Genomic DNA, 10,000 nt, shown 5'->3' with positions numbered 1-10,000 from the left:
CCACCGGCAGCTCACCGCCGGCGGGCGCGGGGCGGGGGACCACCACCGGGGAACCGGGAAGCGATACGCACTGGCGGGAGGCGCGGCCCCGAGCCAGCAGCCGGAGGGACGCGGCGAGGCCAGGGCAGGGCGGCGGCGGCGGGGGAGACGCGGGCAGCGGGAAGGCGGCGGTGGCGGCGGCGGCGTGGAGGGGGATCGGACCCCCCCGCGGTCGCCGCCGCTCCCTGTCTCCTCCAGCCCACCGCCCACCCAGCGGGCAACCCTCACGCGCACGACGGCCACACGCCGCCCACCCGCCCGGCGCACACAGGGCCCGGGCCCGGGTCCGAGGGCGCGTCGCCAGGGGACACCACCGGCCGGGGAGGCCCGGTGGCGACGCCCAACGCGGCGAGGCCGGTTCGCGGTCCCAGACCGGGGACGGCGTGTGCGCGGGCCGGCCGGGCGGGGCGGGGTCGATCGACGTCGGCGAGGGAGGCGCTGCGGGGGCGGCCCCCGGCACGCCCATCCCCCCGGCCCAGGGGCACATCGCCGGGAAAGCTCCCGGGTGAGGAGGTGGGCCCGCACACCCGCGCACCGCTGGCGGCACGGGACGGGTGCGGGCGGGAGGCGGCACACAACGGCGCGGGGGCCGTCCGCCGGACGGACCCCCGGCCCCACCGCACCAGGCGCGCGACGGGAGGGCCGCACACTCACACGCACACACGGACGCGCGCGACCCCGGCGCCAGACGGCTGGCCCGGCGAAGGCCCTCCCCCGACTCGCAGGGGGGAGGCGCGGGCCGCGGCAGGCGAAGGGCGGCGCGCGGCCCCACCGCGGGGCCGGCGGACCTCTCCCTCCACACCGGGCGGGAAGGAGAGGGGGCTCTGCCTGCGAGCCACGGTCGGTGGCTTGCGCGCAAGGCGAGGGGCAGCGGCTGGGGGATCCGGCACCCCCAAGGCACCCTCGGAGATGACTAGAGAAGACTTTCTTCACCGAAGACGGGCCGTCCCCACCCATCGCCCCCCACGTTGGGCCCCCGCCAGGCGCCCGAGGGCGCCCCGGGGATGGGCGGGGGGGGCCTGCGGTATTGGTAAGCACCAGCGGGGGGGTTAAGGCACAGTGGGCCTCTGCGGCCGGGAACGGAGCCTGCCGCCTCGTGCTCACGGCGGCTCTGCCTCACCCGGGGACGGCGCGTGCTCCCGGCTCCGTGCTGCGTCCACCCTCCACTCGGGCGAGGAGGGAACGGGTGGGGCACCGCAGCGGCGACCGAGGGCCTCGGAAAGTCACGCCTTTTGAGTCGTCCGTTTTTTTTTTTTTCCGTTTCTCTTTTAAAGCTTCTCCGCCTCATCCCGCCTCACCTGAGCCAGGCTCCGGCGAGCGCGCGGGGCCTCGCGGGTACGCGCCGCGCACACCCGAGGCTTGCCTGGGCACCTAAAAGCCCAACACACCCCCCGGTCTCCCTCTGTAGAGGGGTCCGCGCTCTAGGGCGGCCCGCGGGGGGGAGGAGGTACGACAGAGCCTAACAACGGACCGCCGGGGCCCAGCCGCGGCTACGCAGCCTGGGCCCCCACCTCGCAAGGGCGACTTCCCTCGGCACCGGCGGAAGCAACACGCGGGCCCTCCTCCTTCCGCTCTCGCTTGCCTCACGCGGGTCTCGGCAGGCACCGGGGCGGGCACGCACGCGCGCACCCCTCTCTCACCCCCGCCTTCTCGGGATCAGGCACGGCACCCTCCCGCGAGGCGTGCGTGCTCTAAAGGTCTTACCCCGCTCGACCCCCCTTCTTTTTTTTTTTTTTTTCCTCCACATCCTTTCTCTCCCTCTCGGCCGCACTCCTGTTTTTTATTTCTCTCGGCTCGAGGGGCGCACGCCCACACGCGTGAGCGGTGACCGGAAGGGTGGGCTGGGAACGGGGAAACGGCACCGCCACCCGGCCTCAGGCACCTGAGGGACGGCCTGGAGCGTTCCAGGGGCACCGCCAAAGGGCCACTCGAGGCGCACCGGCAGCACCTGGGTGGGGCGCGCGGGTGCGCCTGACCAGAGAGCCCCCCCGCCGCGGGGGGCGGGGGAGGGCCCGACGCGAGGCAGAACACCAGGGCCACGAGCAGAGGCTGTCCTGCTCGGTCTCAGGACCCCGCCACCGCCGACGCTGGCCGCGAGGCCGCGAACGAGGGCAGATGAGCGAGGTCGGGCCGGATCCCGTGCCCCTGCCCCTCTGCGCACCACCGGCGGGCGGGGAGGAGGAGCGAGGGGCCCGCGCGCTGAGCGAGAAGAGCGGTCCCATTCGCCACGAATGTCCGTCCCTCGTCTTGGCGCGGCTCGGACCCGGCCCGGGAGAGCACGACAACACCACATCGATCGGGTCAGCCCAGGCACAAGCGAGGAGGAGAAGACCCCCCCGCCAGGGCTGCCAGGAGGCGGGCGAGGACAGCCCCGGAGAGGACCCGCTTTCTGCCTCGCCCGCCCCGGCTGCGGAAAGGTGGCCGCGAGGACCCCTGCACACGGAGAACGCCTGACACGCGAGGCACGTGGGCCTGGGGGAGGGGGGGAGCGGGGCACACTCTGGCGAGCACCGCGGCCACCGCGGGTGCCTGCGACAAGGGGCACGCGGGTCAGAGGGCCCGCGGCGCCCGTGCCACGCCGCCCTCGGGCACTGGAGACCGGGGGGAGGCACCGCGGCTGGACATCTGGACGCGCGAGAGCCGGCGCACGGGCCCCAGGCGGGCGGCTCAAGCGGGGAGGAGCGGGGGAGGGCGTGGGCCGTCGGTGGACCGGCGTCTACGGACCCGTCCAGGTTTCCCATCTGCTCAGCGGGAGTCACCCAGCGAGGAGAGCGTGTCAGCACCAATCTGGTGGCCCAAATCGCCCGTTTTGGGCGAGAGAAAAGCCACGCCCCGCGGCGGGAGGGGCCCGCTCCCCACGGCGAGCCCCCGGAACTGCGGCCCGGCCATCGGTCCGTAGCGCGACCCCATGGCCCCCAGCGCCCCGCCCCCCCCCCCCCGGAGCTCCCGGGATCCTCTGGTCGACCCGCGGGACGGGGTGACGGAGCTGGCCGGGGCCGCGCGGGCGCCCAGAGCCAGCCGCCTGCGCTGCGGCCAACGCGGGCCGGTCGGGGAACCCTCGGAGGGGGGACTTGGAAAAAATTCTCGGGCGGCGGGGCCCCTCCGAAGGTCCGGGCCCCGCGCGGGTCCGTGGCCGGGCCGGGGCGGGCCGGGGGCGGCAACCTCGGCCCGGGGACCCCCGGAGCGGGACTTTGAAAAAATTCTCCGACGGTCCGGACCCCACGCGGGACCGCGCCCGGGCCCGGGGCGCCCTCCGCGGGCCACCCCGGACCTACGCCGGAGGCCCCGGTGACGACCGGGCCGCGCGAAGGAAGGCGCGCGAACGGCCGGGGCGTGCCTTGTCCCGTTCTTCTGCCTGCGCCGTCTCGGTGCGGCCCGGTTCGGTCCAGCGCCGTCTAAAACACGGCACCCGGGAGCGCGGCGGCGGCGGCGGCGGCGGCGGCGGCGGCGGCGACGGCCACCGCCTCGGCCACATGAAGCTGCGGGCCCAATTCCGGAACGTGGCTCTGGCGCCGGCGCCCCACCGTGGCCGGGACGATCCCGCCGACGCCGCCGGCGTCCCGAGACGTCGCCTCGGCCAGCGCGGCCACAGCGCCTCCCATGTCGCCGGCGCCGGAGCTCCGGAGGAAAACGATGTCAAAGCGGCCGCCAGGTGGCGGCCGACAACCGGCGCGGGCGACAGCGGGACGGATCCGGATCGGCGGCCGGCGAGGGCGCGTCGCCGGGCGGCCGGACACCCGGTCCCGTCCCGGCTCCCCCCCCGCCCCCCTCCCCCGCCTCCCAGCGCCGCCGCCGAACACGTTTCTCGGCGCGGGGCGGCCGGAAGGCGTTGGGGCCGGCCACGGCGCGGGGTCGGTTGGGCCAAGGGGATCCACCCGGCCGGGCCCTTTCCCGCCTCGGCCAGGACGATCCTGCCGACGCCGCCGCCGGCGTCCGGGAACGTCGCCTCGGCCAGCGCGGCCACATCGCCTCCCGCGCGTGTCGCCGGCGCCGGAGCTCCGGGGGAAGACGATATCAAAGCGGCCGCCAGGTGGCGGCCGACAACCGGCGCGGAGTGCAGCGGGACGGATCCGGATCGGCGGCCGGCGAGGGCGCGTCGCCGGGCGGCCGGACGCCCGGCCCCGTCCCGGCTCCCCCCCCGCCCCCCTCCCCCGCCTCCCAGCGCCGCCGCCGAACACGTTTCTCGGCGCGGGGCGGCCGGAAGACGGTGGGGCCGGCCACAGCGCGGGGTCGGTTGGGCCAAGGGGATCCGCCCGGCCGGGCCCTCCTCAGGTTCCGGAGGTGTGAGCAGGCTGTGTGGCTGGCTGCTTCTCCCTGACGGAACAGCAGTGGAACGACGGTACCAGCCCACTGCAGCAGCCGCTCTGGGAATGGTGCCTGAGGGCTCCCCGCGGGGCAGGGCCGGTAAACCCTCTCTGCCCCTGAAAGGTCTCTTCCTGCCGCTGCCCCTCAGTGCGTCGTCTAAGCCCGCCTTCGACGGTCAGGACTCCCCGCTCGTCGCAGACATACTCGTTCGCTTGTGTTTCCGGGTCTTTGTCGTCAAGAGAGCTAGGCGGAAGCGTCAGCCTATTCCACCACCTTGGCCCCATCTCCCAAAGTTCCGATCCAAGGGGGTCCGGCCCAGCCGGGCCATTTCGCCCCTCAGCCAGGAAGATCCCGTCTACCCCGCTGGAGCCCTGGAGCACCATGCCGGCCAGCCGGCGTGTCCCACTCGGGGGGGGCCCTGGGAGGGAGGGAGGGAGGGAGGGAGGGAGGGAGGGAGGGAGGGAGGGAGGGAGGGAGGACCCCGGGAGGACCCCGGGAGGACCCCGGGAGGACGCCGGGAGCCAGGCCGGGCTCGAGGAGACGGAGCGAAGGCCCCGGGCCGCCGTGGCCAGCGCGCGCCCGCCGGGACCGCTTCCCATCCCGTCGGCGCCGCAGAGCTCCGGAGGGGGACGGTATCGAAGCGGCCGCCGGGTGACGGCCGACGACCGGAGCGAAGGGCGGCGGGGGGGTGGAACCGGGTCCACCTGGGCCCCGGCCGGGGCTCGAGGGTGGCAGAGGGGACAGACTCCCCCGGGCCGCCGGGGAAACCTCTCGGGAGCGTCATGGGGCGCGCGCGCGCGCTCGCCCCCGAAAGGGCCGAACGGGGGGGGGGCGCCCGAGGGGATGAGCGTCCACCGGGGGCGGGAGGGAGAAGAGAGCACGTCCCAAGCGTCGGACGGGCAGGTGTTCTCCGATCCGTATCCTTTGGACGGACGCGACAAACGGGACGGGATGAGACCGCCAGTCCCCGAAGTTTTCCTCCTCGTTCTTTGAGTGCCCGCGTGGCGCAGCAGGCAGACCGGGAGACGTTTTCCGCCGTCGTCCCTGTCGCCGAGCCAACGGTACGCGTGAGGCGGGTTGAACGGGCAAATTGCGTCGGGAGGGAGGGAGGGAGGGAGGGAGGGAGGGAGGGAGGGAGGGAGCCGTGCGTTTGCCGGCATCCGCGTCGCAAAAGAAAACCACGGCCGCCACCGAGAGCGTTCTTCCTCATCGCTTTCCATCCTCCCGCGACGCGGGCGGGCAAACGGGGGGCGGGGGGGAGGCCGGGAACGCCTTCCCAGAGCCGGTACGGACCGGCTCTGGGCCCCCCGGTCCGACTGGGGAGACATCTCACCGAGGGAGGCCCTCGAGGCTCTCGGGAGCGAGGCCGGACTTAGTGAGGTCCAGCGGAGGCGCGGCGGGCCAGCCGCGAACGCCCGCCCAGAGGCCCTCGGGCGGCTCGGCCCGAGCGAGTGCTCTCCGGGCTCGCGGGCGGACTCGGGAAGGTGGCGTCTCCGGGGCGGGGGGGGGGAGGGAGAGGGGTGAGTCGGCGTCTCGAGCATCGAGAGATCTCCGGCGGCTCCCGAATGTGGGCGGGCGGGCGGGCGGGCGGGCGGGCGTGTGTGCGTGAGTCGTGGGGGTGGGGGGTGGAGTGCCCGAGGGGGGTTGGGGGGTGGGAGGCCGAGAGCGGGGCGGTGGGGGGGTCGGAGGGTGGGGGCGGTGGGGGACCACGCGCCTCGGGCCCGGGGGGTGGGGTGCTGAGGTGGGCGGGGAGTTGGCAAACGTTCCGGGTGGCCTGGTGCGTGTGCGCGCGTGCCTGCGCGCGTGCGTGCGTCCGTTCGCGCGCGCGTCCCGGTGTGCGTGCCTGCGCGCGCGCGCGTCTGTGCGGGGGCGCGTCTTTGCGGGGGCGTGTGCGCGCGTGTCCGGGCGTGTGTGCCTGCGTGTGCGCGCGTGACTGCGTGCGTGCGCGTGCGCGTCTGCGGGCGTGCCCGTGTGCGTGCCCGCCTGCGTCTGTGGGGGCGCCTGCGCACGTGAGCGCGGGTCTGTGCGTGCGTCTGTGTGTGCGTCTGTGCGTGTCTGTATGGGTTTGAGTGCGCGTCTGCGCGTGAGCGCGTGTCTGAGCGTGTGCGCCTGTGCCTGCGCCCGCGCGCGCCTGTGCCTGCGGGAGCGGGCGCGCGCTCAGGCGGACGGGCAGCCCCCCGTCGTCGCCCTCGGTCCGCCGAACGGGCGCCCCCTTGGCCGGATGGAGAGGCTTTTCTCCGCGCCCACGAGGGGAATCGCAACGGGAACCGTAAGGCCGCACGCCGGCGGCGCTAGCGCCGCCTGCCGACGAGGGCCGCCGCCGCCGATCCCCCCCCCCGGCCCGACCCCCAGCCCCCCAACTCGGCCCGCGGTGAGGGCCGGGGCCGTATTCGGCTGGAGGGGGGGGACGGTAAGGCCGAGGGCAGCGTCGCCGTTCCCGCGTTGCACGCGTCGCCGTGCCGCGAGCGTCTCCCGGGAAGCCAGAGGAGCGAGGTGTGTGAAGCCCGTGCCGCGCGCGCGCGGACCCGACCGGGGTGTTCCGGGACGACCGACCGACCGACCGGCCGACCGGCCGACCGTCGTCGTGGAAAGCTCACGGCGGACTGGACATCTGACGGGCCCCTCCCTGTCCGAGCCGACCTCCCGAGGTACGTAGGAGGGGAAGGGTACGGTAGGCTGGTTCGGCTGGAAGCCATCCCACCCCCGGGAGGCGTCGATCGACGGGGAGGCGGGACCGGGAAGGCACCGGTTTCCAATCGGACGATGGCTGAACCTTGGGCGACGGGTACGCGGACTCCTCCGTCTTCGCCCGAGTTCGCGACTCTCTGCGGGGGGAGCTTTCCGGGAAGCGGGTGACGGGCGCGCGTGCCGTCGTCCCGTGAAGGCGCGCTACTACCAAGAGGCTCCGAACGCGGGCCGTCCTCGGGGGGCGGTTTATTTTTTCTCAGTCGGGGGGGACCCCCGCCACAGGGAGAGAAACACCCGAGTTGGAACGGTGCTCGGGTGGGGAGTAGGGCGTGGCGGTGAAGACTGACGTTCGTCATCGTCGTCGTTTCCGTTTAGATAGAGAACTGACTGCGGCGCCGCTGCCGTCGCGTGCCGTCGAGCGGCTCGGGACTCGGAGCGGCCCTAGGGGAGAGAGTCGAGCCGCCCCACGGGCTTCCCAAGGAGGAGCCGGCGGATCCGAACCGCCGACGATCTCGGTCGGCAGCCGAGCTCCGAGCCGCCGCCGCCGCCGCGCCGCCGGGGCTCCGTCTTTGCACTCGGTCTCCGGTACGCGGCGAGTTGGTTTCGCCCGAGGGGCGGAACGGCTCTCGAAGAGGAAAACCCGGTTTCAGAAAAGGAAGGAGACAGGCAGAGGGAGGGGGAGGGGGAGGGGGTGGGCGGGAGGGGTGGGGGAGGGGAGGGGGATGGGGGCAGGGGAGGCGAGGGGGAGGGGAGGGGGAGGGGTGGGGGAGGGGAGGCGGTGGGGGGAGGGACGGGGAGGGGGAGGGGGAGGGGAGGGGAGACGAGGGGAGGGGAGGGGGAGGGGGACGGGGGAGGGGGGAGGGACGGGAGGGGGAGGGGGGAGGGACGGGAGGGGGAGGGGGAGGGGAGGGGAGGGGAGGGGGCGGGGAGGGGGAGGGGATTGGAGGGGAGGGGGAGACAGGCATACCTGGACGCCGAGCCAGCCCGGTGACGGCGTTAGGTAGAAGAAGGACGGTAGGCGCCCACGCGCTCACGCCCGTGGCTGCAGATACGGACACGCAGGCGCGTGCACGCGCCCGTGCGCGGGCGGGCGGTACGCACGTGCCTGCCCGTGCGTACCCGCGCGGGTACACGCGCGTAGGCGTGGGCGCGCCCACACGGGCGCGCCCGCGCCGGTACGCGCGCGCCCTCGGGCGCGTCCGTGCCCGTGCGTACGCCTAGGGGTGTGCACGCGCGGGCGCCCGCCTCTACGTACCTGCCCGAGGGCGCGCGCGCGCGCGCCCGCGCCTGCACGCGCCTGCACCTTCGCACGGGCACCTGCGCGCGGACCTGCCCGCGCCCCCGCCTCTGCGTGGGATCGGCGAGAGCCGAAAGCGGTACCGCCGCCGCCGCGTTTTCAAGATCCTTTGGCTCACGCGCCCCCCCACCCCCTTCCGGCCACCTTCGGGGGGAAAGCCCAACTTCACGGACGGGCGGAGCGGATAGCCCTTCAGCTGCGCCTCCCTGAAATAGAACGGGAGGAGTCACGAGAGCCTTAGGAAACGGAGCGAGGCGACGAGAGGGTGCGTCGAAAGGCGGGCGTCGAGAACTCCGGCCACAGGCGTTTTCCTTCTGTAGGGTGTAGAAAGCACCCCGCCGCACGCACCCGGCGTTAGGGAGCTGTCTCGAGGGCCGCGGTTTCTACTCCGCCGACTCCTTTCAGTTGAGACGGGGCGCCTCCGAGCGTGTGTGTGCGCGCGACCCGAAGGCGGTCGTCGAGGGACGACGGCACCCTCGGTCCGCCGAACCCCCGCGCCCTCGGACGGACGGGTGGAGAAGCTCTCCTCGACGTCACGGAGGCGGTCCCGACTGAAACCGGAGGGGCACGTGCCGGCGGCGCTAGGCCCGCCGCCGCCGAGGACCGCTGGCGCCACCCCCCCCACCGCCCACCACGCACCCCCAACCCCACCCCGCCTGCGCCCTTGCCGTGGGCCCCACGCTGGCGATATCCGGATCCAGTCCGACGTGGCCGCCGGCTGCCACCCGCCAGGCGGGGAAGAGGTTTGGAGGCGGCGGAGGCGGTGGGGGCGGCGGGGGGCGGCGGGGGTGTGGGCGGTGGGGGGCGGAGGAGGAGGAGGAGGAGGAGGAGGAGGAGGACGGACGGACGGACGGACGGACGGAAGGACGGGAACGCGCCCGCGCGCGCGTGCGCCCGCACCGCAGGGTGCCCTCCGGAGACACGGACGGGCCCACGGAGCACACGGAAACACGGAGATGGACGCGAGGGGGCGCGCGCGCGCGCGCAGCAGACACAACCCCGGGACGCCCGGGAGACACAGAGGTAGGCGCGGGCAGGCAGAACACGCGGGAACGCGGACGCGCGGCACCCACGGACACGGTCCGCTCGCGCACGCGCACGGGGGCCCGGACGCACGGCGACTCGCACGGACGGCGCGGCCGAAACACGGGAAGGTACGCCTCAGGGGCACACGCCCGTGGATCCCCCCAACAGAAGCCCGCCCGCGGCCAACCCCCGCCGCCCCCCCCCGAAGCGGGACGCCCACCCGCGCGGACGGAGGGAGGGGCGCGACGGGGCGGACGGCCGCGCCGCAGCGCTTCGGAGGACACGGCGCCCCCGCCACACACGCGCGACGCGATAGACGCGTCGCGCGCGAGACGGGGGCACGGGCACGAGGTACGTACGCCCGGCCGCGCGCCCGCGCGGCATCCCGAAGAGGGCGCGCCGCACTCGGACGGACGGGGCCGCGCGCGCGCACCGGAGAGGCCACGCGCGCACCCGCGCGGACACGTACGCGCACGCAGCGGCGGCGGCGGCGGCGGCGCCCTCCGGCGACACGGACGCACGCCCGGGGCACGCGGAAACGCGGAGACGCACGCGCACAGCAGACGCACGCACGGGACGCTCGGGAGACGCGGAGGTAGACGCAGGCAGGCGGAACACGCGGGAACGCGCGTCGCCCCCGCGCAC

Source organism: Loxodonta africana, chromosome 18 (genome assembly GCF_030014295.1).
Source record: "Loxodonta africana isolate mLoxAfr1 chromosome 18, mLoxAfr1.hap2, whole genome shotgun sequence".
Classification (NCBI taxonomy): domain Eukaryota; kingdom Metazoa; phylum Chordata; class Mammalia; order Proboscidea; family Elephantidae; genus Loxodonta; species Loxodonta africana.
This window is presented reverse-complemented; position numbering follows the sequence as displayed.